Consider the following 15,405-nt stretch of genomic DNA (forward strand, 5'->3'; position numbering starts at 1 on the left):
CTGCCGACTCTCTCTTATGTATAAAATCTCAAATAAACTGGTTGCAATCTCCATGGAAGATTATCTCACCACATAACAAGGCAATCATATCATTGTCATCAGTTGTCTAACTGGTTAATCTCTGCAACCACTGACTACTACACAAACTCCCCCCCCCCCCCCCCCCCTGGGTACTATGTAGTGCTATGGAATAATCTTCAACCTGACATTCCCTTCCTTCAAACCATTGAGTAGTTCAATGGCGCTGTTTGCAACGTTGAACATACTTCACCATAACCTTGCTTGCTTTTCACCCCTGTTTTTATCTTTTAAATCACTAGTAAATTTCCTTTCCCTTCTATTTGGCCCGTCTACTATCAACGAGCACAAAATATTAATGCCTACGTCCCTGTAAAAGTTTAGACAATAACCGAGGTAGGTAGGTAGGTATGTAGGTAAATAGATAGATCATGAAAATGAGACATTTTACGCCCCGTCTACTTTTAGAGATTTATTTGAAATTTTAGTTTTTATATGTTGGTGGGTAATACAGTAGTAAATAAATTTGCTATATGTTCTAAATGAAATTAACAAATTTCTGAGCGCAAGCCCATCTTAAAAAGAAATAACCTTTTATTAATAAATGACCTATAAACCACAAAAACACCAAAAAAATGAGGCGTAGTGTATCTTTTAAGAGTAAGAGAGAGGTCAACACTATGGAACATCTTCTAAATTCATAGGATGTGGATAATAAGGTTTGTTTACATTTCTATAAAAGCAGAAAAAAACTTCTTGAGAATGCTACCAAAATGGCAAGAATAGGTTAACAATGAAATAAAAATAGAAACTGGCTTACATAAGACATGAAAATGCAACTTTAACTGGGAAAAAGATGAGGATGTTTTCTTTCCGCCATTATCTGACAAGCTCAGAAGTGCTACTTGATTACCTATTTGGTACTACATGTAATTTGAAGTCAGCAACCTGAATCTCTCGGTCAAAGAGGACCCTGACCAAGGTTGGTAAATATCTTTCAGGTTGTCGCGAGGTGTTTGTTCTCTATATCTAGCTCAGTTGGTCCGTGTCAAGCAGATCTAAAGGAGTTCCGTGTAGATAAACTTGTTTAAAACTTGTCTTAGATTTTGTTGAGGCAAACAATATGACAAGGGAACAGAATATAAAATTGTGGACGACCAACGCCGGACCATATATTGATAGTATTAGCTCACTCTTAACCTTTTGTTTGGGTGAGCTTAAAATACCACCTCAACACAATCAGAATTCGTTTTTAGTCTCGGTGTCCGTGCGACTTTGACCTTCGACCCCAAAAGCAATTAGGAAATTTGTTGACCAAACACAATCATGCTATCAAGTTGCATGGTTGTTGGTCAGAGTTTTTAACATTAATTGTTATTAATTAGACTCCTAACAAAAGCCGTGACATAATGGTCACAGACAATCATCCTTTAGAATTTAACAGTCCTAGGCATTTTCCATTTATTACTCCGAAATTATTTCAGTCTTTAAGCCACTTTGACTTTGAATTTCGGATCTACTGACTACTAAAAACAAAAGGACATATTCATTGACCATTGGCAATAGTCCTATTACGATGAACCACTGCAGGCCATTTCCAGTTACTGACCGGAAAACTTTTTCGATATCAAAGTCACTGTGACAGTAATATTTATTGATCTTTGTCATACTGTCCCATTAAACAAAGGGTTTCATTTAAAGACCAAAGGCAATAATCATTTGAAAGCCAAACGGTTCTCTAGTTATTAATCTGACAAGTGTAAATCCAATCGACCTACCGGCAGACAGATAGGCAAAATGCTGAAGGTACTAGTTTATAAGAAGAAAGGTATGTTGATAAATCAAAGACTATGAATCTAGATTAAGAATACCAACTGAGCCATGCTCAAACTAGGTCACAGACACTTTTCCTAAATATGATCAGGAGTGCTAAAGAAATAAAATCGCTCTTGTGTAAAAATGTTTAAATAAAGCATTTTTGATAAATCAAGGGGCATTGAAAGTAAAATAATGTAAAAAAAAAAATTGGACTATTTCCTTCCTTGGCGAGCTTAAATGTGAATACCGGGTCATCCATCTACACCTATAGCTCACCCTGAACTTTTCCTGAAAATTGCTTAAAGGTGTTTAATCGGTTTTTAGTCATATGGATTTGTTCGAAACGATGACATCTTCTTTGTGTTCATTGGGCGCTTAATACATGCTACATTTTCACTACAGATATTTCTAAAACTTGATTTTCCTGTCCTGGCCAACCAAGACAGTCATTTTAGCAAACATTCTCATACTTTTGCTACGAAATGATATGAATATCAGAAATATTGTATTGCATTTGTAGAAGTTATATTTTAGCAGAAAATCAGTAGAAATGCAAGTTTGTAAAATTATTATTACTTGTTTACGCCTATCACAGTTGCGCAACCAAGACAGATTGGAAATAAATTAATTCCAACTAAAACTCGCATTTTCGTTCGGATTGTTTATACATCCCGAAATATGTCAGGTAAAACTGTAACTACAAATAGCTTTTTAAATACGGTTATTACAAAATTTGAATAAATCAATAAAACATATATTTCTTACAGGGACCAAACTCTATGTAACATACAACATCTATGTTCCTTTAAATCTCTAACAGTTTATAGGAAGGGCTCTAACAGATTATAGGCAGGGGAAATGTCATAACATGATGCTTTATAATGTGATTTACCACCTTTAAGCCTCACGTTTTATCAACTACCATACACTGGTACATATATTTGTTTGATCCTCGGGCGGGGCGTATGTTCTCCGTGACTATTTGATAAACGACATTGTGTCTGATATCATTAGTCCTCCACCTCTGATTCATGTGGGGAAGTTGGCAGTTACTTGCGGAGAACAGGTTTGTACTGGTACAGAATCCAGGAACACTGGTTAGGTTAACTGCCCGCCGTTACATGACTGAAATACTGTTGAAAAACGGCGTTAAATCCAAAACAAACAAACATATATTTGTTGCGTCTGTAACATGCATTTAAATTCCTGATTTAAGTCGCAGCACTGCCTAAGTTAGAGCATGTTTTTTTTTATAAAAATAAAAAGGTGAAGAACAAGAGGGCCAAGATGGCCCTAAGTCGCTCAACTGAGTAACACACAATAACAGTGTAAACATGTTTTACCTAGCGATTTCATGGAGACAAATATTCTGACAAATTTTCATAAAGACTGGACCAAAAAACATGGCCTCTTGAGTGTAAACAAGCTTATTCTTTGATTTGACCTGAAAATCTGGTGACCTAGTTTTTGACTCTACATGTCCCAGATAAAAATTCAAGCGATATTTCATGCACACAAACATTCTGACCAAGTTTCATGAACATCAAATGAACAAGAGTGTTAACAAACTATTCCTTTGATTTGAACGGGTGACCTAGTTTTTAACCTCATATGACCCAGTTTCGCACTTAGCCTAAGAATCATCAAGATAAACATTCTGACCAAGTTTCATGAAAACAGGATCATAAATGTGGCCTCAAGAGTGTTAACAAGCTCTTCCTTTGATTAAACTGGTTGACCTAGTTTTTGACCCTGTATGACCCAGTTAAAAATTGGGCCAAGAAATCATCCAGATAAACATTCTGACCTAGTTTCATGAAGAAAGGGTTATAAATGTGGCCTATAGGTTGTTAACAAGCTTTTCCTTTGATTTGACCTGATGACCTAGTTTTTGACCCGACATGACCCAATTTCGACCCAGGCCTAGAAATCATCAAAATAATCATTCCGTGCAAGCCTGTATCAAATCAAAGCATAAATGAAACCTCTATATGGCTGAAAGGGCCAAACTTGAAAATTTTGCCCCTTTCCGAGGCAGTAACTCCAGAAACCATAATGGAATCTAGCCGGTTTTCGAAAGGAACCGAGATCTTATTTTGACAGAAGTTGTAGGTAAGTGTGGTTAAAATCAAATATAAAATGTCACTTCTATCGTGTTCACAAGGTAAAAATTAACAAATTTTGGCTCTTTCAGGGGTCAATCAGGGGCCGTAACTCCGGAACCTATGATTGGATCTGACAGATTCATCATGGAATCCAAGATTTATTGTTGTTGAAGATATTTTGCAAGATTGTATCAAATCAAACCATAAATGAAGTCTCTATAAGGCTGCAAAAGCCAAAATAGCAAATTTTGGCCCTTTAAGGGGCCATAATTCTGGAACCTAATATGGGATCTGGCCAGATTTCGAAAGGAACTGAGATATGCCAATACAAGTTGTGTGCAAGTTTGATAAAAGTTGATTGCAAAATGTGGTCTCTATCGTGTTCACAAGCCAAAAATAGCAAATTTTGGCCCTTTAATGGGACCATAACTCTGGAATCCATGATGGGATATGGCCAGTTTTCGAAAGCAAGCGAGATCTTATGCCAATACAAGCTGTGTGCAAGTTTGATTAAAGTTGATTGCAAAATGTGGTCTCTATTGTGTTCACACGCCAAAAATATCAAATGTTGGCCCTTTAAGGGGCCATAACTCTGGAACCCATGATGGGATCTAGCCAATTTCGAAAGGAACCAAGATATTAAGCCAATACAAGTCAAGTTGTGTGCAAGTTTGATTAAAGTTGATTGCAAAATGTGGTCTCTATCGTATTCACATGCCAAAATAGCAAATTTTGGCCCTTTAAGGGGCCATAACTCTGGAACCCATGATGGGATCTGACCAGTTTTCGAAAGCAAGCGAGATCTTATGCTAATACAACTTGCATGCAAATTGTGGTCTCTATCGTGTTCACAAGAAAATGTGAACGGACGACGGACTGACGACGGACAAAATGCGATCACAAAAGCTCGTAGTGACAGGTGAGCTAAAAAAACAAGATATGAAGATTATATAAGATTTATCTGCATAGAGGTGATATCGGATGGATAAAAACTTCACTTATAAATAAATCGAAAAGATTTTTTTTTCTTTCATACGCAATATGTACCGTTGTGCGTTAGTTGCTACTTTGTGCTCTTTACAATATGAACGAAATTGCCTCTAGATTAAAACAGTAGAAGAAACATACGAAGACAACACTATTTTTATAACTTTTACTTTAATTTCGACCCAGAATGACAGAAAACATATATACAGTATGTGATTTACAAATAGTAGAGAATGTATTTAATAATATTAAGGCAATACCCAATTCCCAAACCTAGCAATATTAAACTTTTATGACAAATTACAATGTGTTTTGCAAATACAATAAACACACATTTTTACCCAACGTGAATAATTGAACTGACAAAGGAACCACACGATTTTATCATATCTTGATTGGAACGTCCATTCTTGTGTTATTATTTGAGCTATAAAAATGGTCCATTGGTCAGAATTGGCCCAACATTTTACAAAATACCATGTGATGTTAAACGGTTGAAAACATCTACATGAAGCTACAATATTACACAGAAACTGAAAACAAAGTATGGTCAAACTAGTCAATGGAAATTAATGTACGAAAATGAATAGTTTTTCTCTGTTATGAAATTACGATATTGCGTTTAACTAAAATAGTGCAGTTGTGCAATATAATGTAAACTACATCGAAAAAAAATATAAATATTGATCCAGACAGGGAGGAATCTCTACAATATATGCAATAGGAGACTTTCTTAGATATCTCGTACTTCGATCAGTCAAATGTCAATATGCTCTGCCAAAAAATAACTGGCTACTACTTAACAATACGAATAATAGTCTATTCATGTCTGTGAGCAATGTAATTTTTAGTATTCTGAAGACTGGATGACAGCATCTGCAAATAAAACGTATTACATTAATCAAGGGTTATAAATTTATTTATTTATATTTTGTTACGCTGATTAGCATAATTGTCATTTACAAGTTAGATTTTGTCGGTCAATTGCATTTTATCCTACCCTTATACAAGATATAGCACAAAATCGGCCTGTCTAACAAACTTTGCTTTATTCAGTCAGTGTCAAAATATCACTTTTGCGGGAAATTTTGAAATCACATATTTTATCAAAATTTTAAATTGAAACCGATATCATTGTATTGGAAATGTTTGAATTTAGAAAATGAGTGGTCAAATTATAGGTTTTTATCCAGAAACAAAAAAGTTATTGCTATTTTTCACTTTTACAGCACTTCAGCCGGAAATTTTGAAAACATATTTTTTCCGAATTTTTCATTGAAACCGTTATCACTGTATTGGAAATGTTCTAAATAAGAAAATAAGTGGTAATACCAAAAGTGTTTATCCAGAAACAAAAAGGTAATTGCAATTTTTCTATTTTATCTGCAAATTTTATTGCACTTGCAAACATTATACAGTATATGACGTCAAGTCTGCACGCTGTTGCTCTTTCCAACGACTTTTGCCCCGATACTCTGAGCACATAGGATAAATAGAATATTAGATTACTGTCTGAAAAATTTAAATTTATTAGGCTCGTCTACGAAAATATATAAGGCTCGGCAACAGCCTCGCCTAATATATTTTCTTCAACTCGCCTAATAAATTTAAATTTATCCGACAGTAACCTAATATTCTCTATTCATAAAGAAAACATCAGATTATTTAACATATATCATGAACTTTTTCAAAACATGTGACATGCAATACAAAGTCCCCTACTGGAAGGCACCTAATTTTCTCTTCTGCAGTATAACATATTGAACTGATATCGGTCAATGATGTATATAATAAACAAAATTGTACTATATATAGTACAATATGTTATAACAAACACTTGGATTAAAATTTGCATATACAATAACCTACAGTTGTCGATTGTTTCATAAAATCTATAAATATAAACAAGAGTGCCAGAATGTTACAAAATACGCCCGTCATAGCAAATTTCTTTACACTAGCACCTGTGTTTTCATACGGATGTTTTTTGGGCCAATTATAAAAAAGTTATAATATAAGTTATTTATAGTAACAACAAAGGGAAGTTAATCCTAAAAAAACCTATATAATATAAGTCCACACAAAACCCTTTATCAGGTATAGACAGGTCAAAATACACCTAAATATTGGATGTAACATGCATGTTGTACCACAGAAAAATGGTCTCGACTTTTCCCTACGGCCGGTAATAAAAAAGTTACAATATAAGCTATTTATAGTAAAACAAAGGGAAGTAAGTCTAAAAATAAGGCTGCCTCATGGTGGTGAACATTTGTGCAAGTTACATCAAATCCCTCCATGCTGAGAAGAAATGCTCGGACAAGTCATCTTGAATTTGACATTGACCTTAAGTGTGACCTGCTAGACCTCGACCTGGTTTTACGCATGACGAATCCGTCTCATGGTGGTGAACATTTGTGCCAAGTTACATCAAAATCCCTCCATGCATGAAGAAGAAATGCTCCGGACAAAGTCATTCTTGTATCTGACCTTTGGCCTCTAAGTGTGACTTGACCTTAGACCTAGGGACCTGGTTCTTGCACATGACACTCCGTCTCATGGTAGTGACGTTTGTGCCAAGTAATATAAAAATCTCTCAAAGGATTTTTGAGTTGTTGAGATATAGACTGGACAAGAAAAAAACCCTTTTGGCCTTTGACTTCCAAGTGTGAACTTGACCTTTCAGCTAAGGGCCCGGGTTTTGTGCATGACATGTTGTCTTATTCAGGGGAATATTTGTGCCAACTGATATTTAAATCCTGCTTTGCATGACAAAGTTATAGACGGGCAGGAAAAAAAATCCTACTGAGCTTTGATCTCCAAATGTGACATTGACCTTTAAGCTAGAGTTTTGGGTGTTGCGCAAGACACGTCGTCTCATCATGGGGAATAGTTTTGCCAAGTAATATTGTAAACCCTTGATGGATGACAGAGTTATGGACCGGACACGAAACAGACCCTGTCCATGCCATGTTAGCATTTGACTGCCAAGTATAACCTTGACCTTTGAGCTAGGGGTCTGAAAGTTGTGCAAAGCATATTGTCCTATTATTGGGTACATTCGTGCCCATTTATATTAAAATCCCTTCATGGATTGGAGAGTTATGGACCGGACATGAAAAAAAATCCTGTTGACCTTTGACCTCCAATTGTGACCTTGTCAATTAAGCTAGCGCATGACACGTCGTCTCATCATGGGGAACATTTGTGCCTAGCAATATTAAAATCCCTTGATTAATTTAATGACAGACCCTGTTCATGCCACGTTAAAATTTGACTGCCAAGTGTGACCTTGACCTTTGAGCTAGGGGTCTGAAAGTTGCACACGACATATCGTTTTATTATGAGGTACATTTGTACCAAATAATATTAAAATCCTTTCATGGATGGCAGAGTTATGGACCGGGCAGGAAAAAGACCTGCTGGCCTTTGACCTCCAACTGTGACTTTGACCTTTGAGCAAGGGGTCCGGGTTTTGCGCATGACACGTCGTCTCATCATGGGGAACATTTGTGCCCAGTAATATTAAAATCCCTTAATGAATAACAGAGTTCTGGACCGGACACGAAATTGCGGACGGACGGACGACCTGACGGACAGACAGAATGACGGAATGACGGAAAAGCGCATTCCTATAGTTCCCGAAACTGGTTTTTAACCAGGAGGGGACTAATAAAAAATTGTTTTTAAAGTTGTTTATCGATTATTCTGCTCTGTTTCAGAACACCTTTTGTATATATCATTTTTGTAGATATCAATTTGTGTAACTTTGGATATTCAAAGAAGTAAAAACAAAAAATATCCCCGACACATATTAAAATTCCGACGTTTCTCAACAAAATTTCACCCTTAAAGGTATTCCTTTTTTAATACGTGTGTGTGTGTGTGTGTGTGTGCGTGTGCGTGTGCGTGCGTGTGCGTGTGCGTGTGTGTGTGTGTGTGTGTGGGTGTGTGTTCGGGTTTAACGTATTTTTCAACAATTTTTCAGTCATATAAACGACGGTGTCTACTTGTAGCAGTGAGCATAATGCCCAACTTTACAGTGCTGCCTCACGTGGCATGATACCCCACCCAGTCACATTATACTGACATCGGGCTGACCTCTTAATCCTCTTAATGCTGAGCGTCAAGCGAGGAAGCTACTAGTACCATTTTTTACGTATTTGGTATGACGCGGCCGGGGATCGAACCAACGACCTCCCGCACTCAAAGCGGACGCTCTACCACTAGGCTACCGAGGCGGTATTTTTAATACGTCGAGTAATTTATGAAGACATGCCATAATACCATTGGCATTTGGGTATTTATGACGTGCTTCATATCTGTAAAGGAGAGTATTATATTTGTTATTTGTTATGTACTTACAAAAACTTATCATCTCACCAACGAAGGGCAATCACCATGACGACAAACGCTAAAAACATTGTCATATAAACACTGTTGTGACTGCCGGCAGAAGCCATCATTATCTGAAAATACAGAAATCCGCCGATTTAATCCAGATAACATTCCTCGCCGTTACCACAGCTGAAAGCCATCCAATGGATTTTGACACTGCCGATATCTAAGACAAGACAGACTGATTACTAACAGCTGATCCATTAGATTAACTCCAAGTGATCTATAATTGCATTGGTGTGACATCAAACCAGTCACAAACAAAATAAGTGACAGGTATTACCATTACACTGAATCAAAGTTATGCAGAACGTATTCCATTTTACATACCGTGAGGAAATATGTTGTTTTATTTTTCCACCTATGACATAACGACAAAATCCATGATTTAATTAGCGAAGTTTATTAGAACACAAATCCATCAAATAATGCCGTGACTCTTAGATTATGATTACCAAGACATTTGTGAGTAAATAGTGGCAAAAACATTTTTGAAATAATTTCTTGTAAGTGTACACATAAAACAAAGCAGTTACAATTATATTCATGTCGTAGGGACGTTGTGGAAAGTGAAATGTCTATTTTTTTGTCTATTTTATTATACATGTACCTGATCTTTCCAACTGTTATCGTAACTATCAACTCTTTTGGCAGTGTTGTAACTATCGTAACCGCCTTCGGCAGTGGCTTCGCCCCATTGACTATCTTCTGCAGAAGGAACGTCGTGCTCTCCAGCAATAGCAACCGTTACTGAATAACAGGAAAAGGTAAGCAAGTAAACGACAGCGATAACAGAAAGTTCAACTAATGAAGCAACATTTAACCCTTACTCTGCTCTATAATGAACATGTCCATCTTTCAATTTGGACAGTACCATTAATAAAAAGATACTGACTAAATGGCGAACAGGTCAGATCATGATCAGACTGCACGGATGTGGTCGCAAACGCAGAATCAGTCGTGTCCAGCATGATAATAGTTAAAATAAAGTGAAGCAAAATTTATATTTTCTGCTGTAGTTATATATATGTGTACCAATTATTTCACAACTGTTGAAATGACTTCATGGGTGAATAATAGAAATGACAGTACGTGGTAGAGTTTTTTTACAACATTTTGTTTTTTTATCTTTCACCTATTTTCATTTTCAGTTATCCTACACTGGAATTCAGAAAATTTTGAGACTGTCCATGTAAAATGTAGAAAACATATATAACACTATCTAGTACGTCAAAATATTCACTTTCAACTAGAGATGGGAACGAATACTGAAATCAGTTTGCCTTATTCGAATATATTCGAATATTCGATTTGTTTTAATGAAAGCTTTAAATTCTTGATTGGCATAAATACAATGTATCCATTTGTCTAAAGGGTGAATGATCGTTCGTAATAAGACCTAAAAAATGTTCGTTTCGAATCAAATCGATTATAATTTAGACTGTCGCGTTTTAATCTAAAAATAGAAGGTGGTCCCATTTAAGCACGTGTCGCGCTGTTCAAGTGTTGTATTACCGCCGCATTTGAAAATTTCAGTCGGCGTGTAAAAGCAAGTAGGCCGACTTTAACCTCTTCAAAATGATCTTTGCATCAAACATAGTATTTCTGATTTTTATAAACAACTTAAAAATTTTCGAGTACGCATTGCGGATAAAAACCGATTCTGCGGACGTCTGAAATGCGTACAAAAATTGTAAAAAGATCGACGTATCTACAAGTTTGGTATGGTTTGTAAAGAAAAAATAAATTCTAAAACTTTTACATAAAACAGGCGCCTAGGAAATGAATCAAAAGATAAAAAAGTTATCACATTTACGCCCAATGCAAACTGTTAATCCTAACGAGTGACCCAGCTAATTATGCTGTGATTAAATTTTCTTTTTAATTGGACATCTTTTGACATGCAATCTGACCAATTTACGATTTGCTAACTGTTATCGTAACAGTGGCCCCTGCCAATTATGGATTGCTATTTTCTTGTTAATTGGAGAGCTTTTGATACGCGATAAAAATACGACAGAACCTACGGCGTTATTCTCTTCTCATGAGCTCCCGCCGCGCGTACATCGCGGAGAAGGCATGCGGCTCCACCGGAAGTCGTCTATAAATATATGAGGTCAGTTGTTGGAGTCGCAACGAAGCGGCATGATCCTAAGAAGGGTAGTTTACCTTCCTCAGTTCAGATTGTCTACGAACGCAGAAAAATGGGAACTCCTAGAGATTACGAAAAGATCAGCATGAAAAAGAACCCGTCGACACTCTACGATGAAGACGATGGCGCAGATATTCTCGCTCATATGGGTCACCCGGCAGCGAGTATAAATAAACTTAAATGAAGAAGAAGAAGGTGTTATTCTGTAGAATTAGCATTTACTTATTGCCCAAAAATCAATGATACTTATTTTGAAAAAAAAAAAAAAATAAATAAAAAAGCGAATATTCGACCGATTTTCGAATGTTCGAATATTCGTTCCCATCCCTACTTTCAACAGAAACGCACTATCCATGAAAGCCACAGAGTAGTCTGCCCTTTATATAATATACTGTGCTGCAAAGGGCGCTTTTGGAAATTGTAGCGACGCCCAGTCAGCATTTTATTTCAGCAAAGGAAAGAGAAAAAGGTCACAAGAATTTGGACTGAAGATTAGGAGGGTGCGGTAATTGCTTGACTTGCTGGTCCTGTAAACACTGGTCTACATTATTGCTTTTGTGTGCAGTTGCATTGTCATGAATAAAGCATATGCCCCGTGTTAAGCAGATGCCCCATCAACACGGTAGGCGAGATGTTTTTTAATGGATTTAAGAACTTTGTCCTTGTAAAACACGGTAGGCGAGATGTTTTCTAATGGATTTAAGAACTTTGTCCTTGTAAAACACGGTAGGCGAGATGTTTTCTAATGGATTTAAGAACTTTGTCCTTGTAAAACACGGTAGGCGAGATGTTTTCTAATGAATTTAAGAACTTTGTCCTTGTAAAACACGGTAGGCGAGATGTTTTCTAATGAATTTAAGAACTTTGTCCTTGTAAAACATGGTACACGGTAGGCGAGATGTTTTCTAATGAATTTAAGAACTTTGTCCTTGTAAAACACGGTAGGCGAGATGTTTTCTAATGGATTTAAGAACTTTGTCCCTGTAAAACACGGTAGGCGAGATGTTTTCTAAAGAATTTAAGAACTTTGTCCCTGTAAAACACGGTAGGCGAAATGTTTTCTAATGGATTTAAGAACTTTGTCGCTGTAAAACATCCAAGAAATAGATCTACTGGGTGCCCTGGGTATTTGCACAGCAGGACCTTTGGAATGGAAGAAAATTGTATACAGAACCCATGTGCAACCTTTAGTTCTTTTTGCGATAACTGACCTTTTTTTCCCATTTTTCTAAGCCATTGTTTGTTGATTATTCCCTTTATGGTTCGAAATAATGTACCCGTGTCTCATTCCCTGTGAGAAATTTATTCAACCTCCTTTCATCTGCATTTTAGAAGTGTTTTGCAACATAGCACCCTTTGGGCTTTTTGCTTTTTGGTCAAGAGCTTGGGTATCAACCTTGCACACACCTTCGACTGGTCAGTATTTCATGAACACTTCCCGATGGCATGCCCTCTGATGCAGACATTTGGGGAAACTATAATTCTCCAGTCTTCTGCTACAGCAGCAATGTTATGAGAGGATAACGACTTTTAAGGGAGCCCTACACGAGGTAGATATTTGGACTCTAGATTCTCCCTTGTTAAAAACTCTTACCCTCCTACTATAAACATTGGTTTTGGATGGTGAAGAATCACCGTGAAGAATCACCGTAAAAAGTTTTAAATTCTTGCAGAATCTGTTTGACTGGTATATTCACAGGATAGTAAATCTTTATGTAGGACCTAAGGATGTTGAAGTTTTCATGCTTCCGACAAAATACCTCTAGTGTATACGAGTGCGGTACAAAACCATTTATGTTGAATTTTTCAATGTGCATGGCTATTGAAACCTTGTAGAAGTCAATGAAAAAATCGTGATTGAACCTGTTGGCCTAATAATTTCTACGTAAGTGTGTTAGTCTCAAAATTTTCAGAATTCTTCTTGTAAAACAGACACGCCTCTTGTATTTTGAATAACTATTTGTAGGATCTCTTTTAAAATTTATGAACTGTATATGCATCAAAACAATGATATCTCTCCGATATGATATAATAACACAAAGGTCCTTACCAAACAGACACAGCACCGCCAGACAAAGCAAAGCTACGCTGTTCATATTTATACTGAAACGAATAAGGGGGTAATACATAATTTGTAAAAGATATTCATATTTAAATCAATCTACACGGTAACTAAAATTACGCAACAATATTCGATTTTACAGATTTTCTCAGGGTTGGACCTAGAATATAGACTGGCTATATTCACAACTTCAAAAATATATATATCTTAGCCTATGAGCTGATCTAACGTACCCGCTGCACATTCTTTCACGACAATAAACCCCAATTTAGATTGATATAGAGCTAAGAGAGCACCGTAATATTAATTTGCAATACATGATTTAATTGTGACAAACTATTTTCACGTTGGCGATTCGCTATTCTAACTATACTGTATCTCAGCAGACTTATACCCCGTAGCAAGGCAGCCATGTTGAAGCCGAAAGATTATAATTATCTAGGCGGTGTTTGTATGTTGATAGAATTAAATCCTCCTTTTATCACATTTACAAAGCAGCTTATATTATCCCGAAAGGTGTTTACATGCAGAATACCGCTTTGCGTACTTTAACCAACTAACTACATGTTCCAATTTAGCCAAGGGATGATGATTATAGTACTCTGCATTTGTAGACTGTTCAAACACGAGTTTCATAGAAATGAGTAAAGAAAATGTAACACAAAAGTACAAAAATATACATACCTGTTTTCTATAAATCCACAAAATGTTCAGCTACAACGTAAAAAAACCCACTTTGATGCCAGGAAATCAGGTTAATAATCTAGAGGTCACAAGGTCCGATCGCGCCAGTTACACTATTCTCATTACACGGTTATAGCCTAGCGTTCTATACTTGATGTTTTCGAACATTTCTTCGGACTAAAAACTAAGGTTTATGTTTGAAAAATGACATTGAATGTAGGGTGTTGTTATTAAGCAATATGTTTTGTCTTATTGCCGAAAAATATCAAACGTTGTGAAATAGTAATTTATTCAAGGTATTGCATGTGGGGTTTGGAGTCATGGTAACGGAAGCAAGGCTACATTGACCAGTGCTAATTATTTCAAGTTGATAAGCCAACAGATTTACACGGCGTTCGTACTTATTATGCTTCCAATAACATGCTATCTGATTTTATTTACTGTAAACCTAGAAATGTTTCCGGCGGCAATATTTCTGCGTTTTTATCCCGTATTGAATTCGGAAAATAGGTCTATTTTTTATACATTTTTTCATAAAAACTTTAGAATTGTTATGTAAATATACCAGCCTGGTACAGGCTGGAATATATATCAGGCTAGTAGATCGGGACTGTAGCTAGGCTGTGTTAGGCTAGTAGCCGTAAAAAATGCATGATGAAAATTACAGTATCATCGAAAAACAAGTTATTTTGCTTGAGTCTGCAGTGTTACGCCTGATTACGCCGCTTTGCAGTAACGTGCCGCTGTTTTAATCGACGCCCGCGTCTTTCCTCAGATGACATCACAGTTGTACTATCTGGTGAACTAAATGCCAGTAAAGCAGATTCTAATTTCAAATACAAAAGAAATGTGCAATATAAAAATCAAAGCATTTTTTTTGTGTTTTAAAAATGGACTTATGTGGTAAAACAAATTCAAATATAATGATTAAGATATTTTTGCTATTATTTTATTAGATTCGTTCACATCTAATCTCATTAGAGGCGAAACTGTACATATAAAAATCCCTTTTACGTAGACAACGGTAGTGGTGTTGTCAATGGGGCTGTGAAAGTCCCTTAATTATGTCTTAAATTGGTGTAAAAATTGTGTGCAAGAATAAGTCTTCGATAAATGATAAGGTTTAGTCTGTGCATTTGCTGTTATGAGTCTCTCAGTAAGAAACCAAACCTATGGCCAAG

General features: G+C 36.3%; 1 long non-coding RNA gene across 1 annotated transcript; it reads right to left on the reverse strand.

Moving 5' to 3' along the window:
* Positions 1 to 5,089: 5,089 nt before the first annotated feature.
* Positions 5,090 to 14,642, reverse strand: LOC123560317 (uncharacterized). The gene is made up of 5 exons (XR_006688184.2): positions 14,225 to 14,642; positions 13,529 to 13,581; positions 9,937 to 10,076; positions 9,294 to 9,397; positions 5,090 to 5,804 (listed from the first exon to the last, which is right to left on the reverse strand). It is a non-coding gene; the product is annotated as an uncharacterized LOC123560317 (long non-coding RNA).
* Between the last annotated feature and the right edge of the window lie 763 nt (positions 14,643 to 15,405).

This window comes from Mercenaria mercenaria, chromosome 10 (assembly GCF_021730395.1).
Source record: "Mercenaria mercenaria strain notata chromosome 10, MADL_Memer_1, whole genome shotgun sequence".
NCBI classification, from domain to species: domain Eukaryota; kingdom Metazoa; phylum Mollusca; class Bivalvia; order Venerida; family Veneridae; genus Mercenaria; species Mercenaria mercenaria.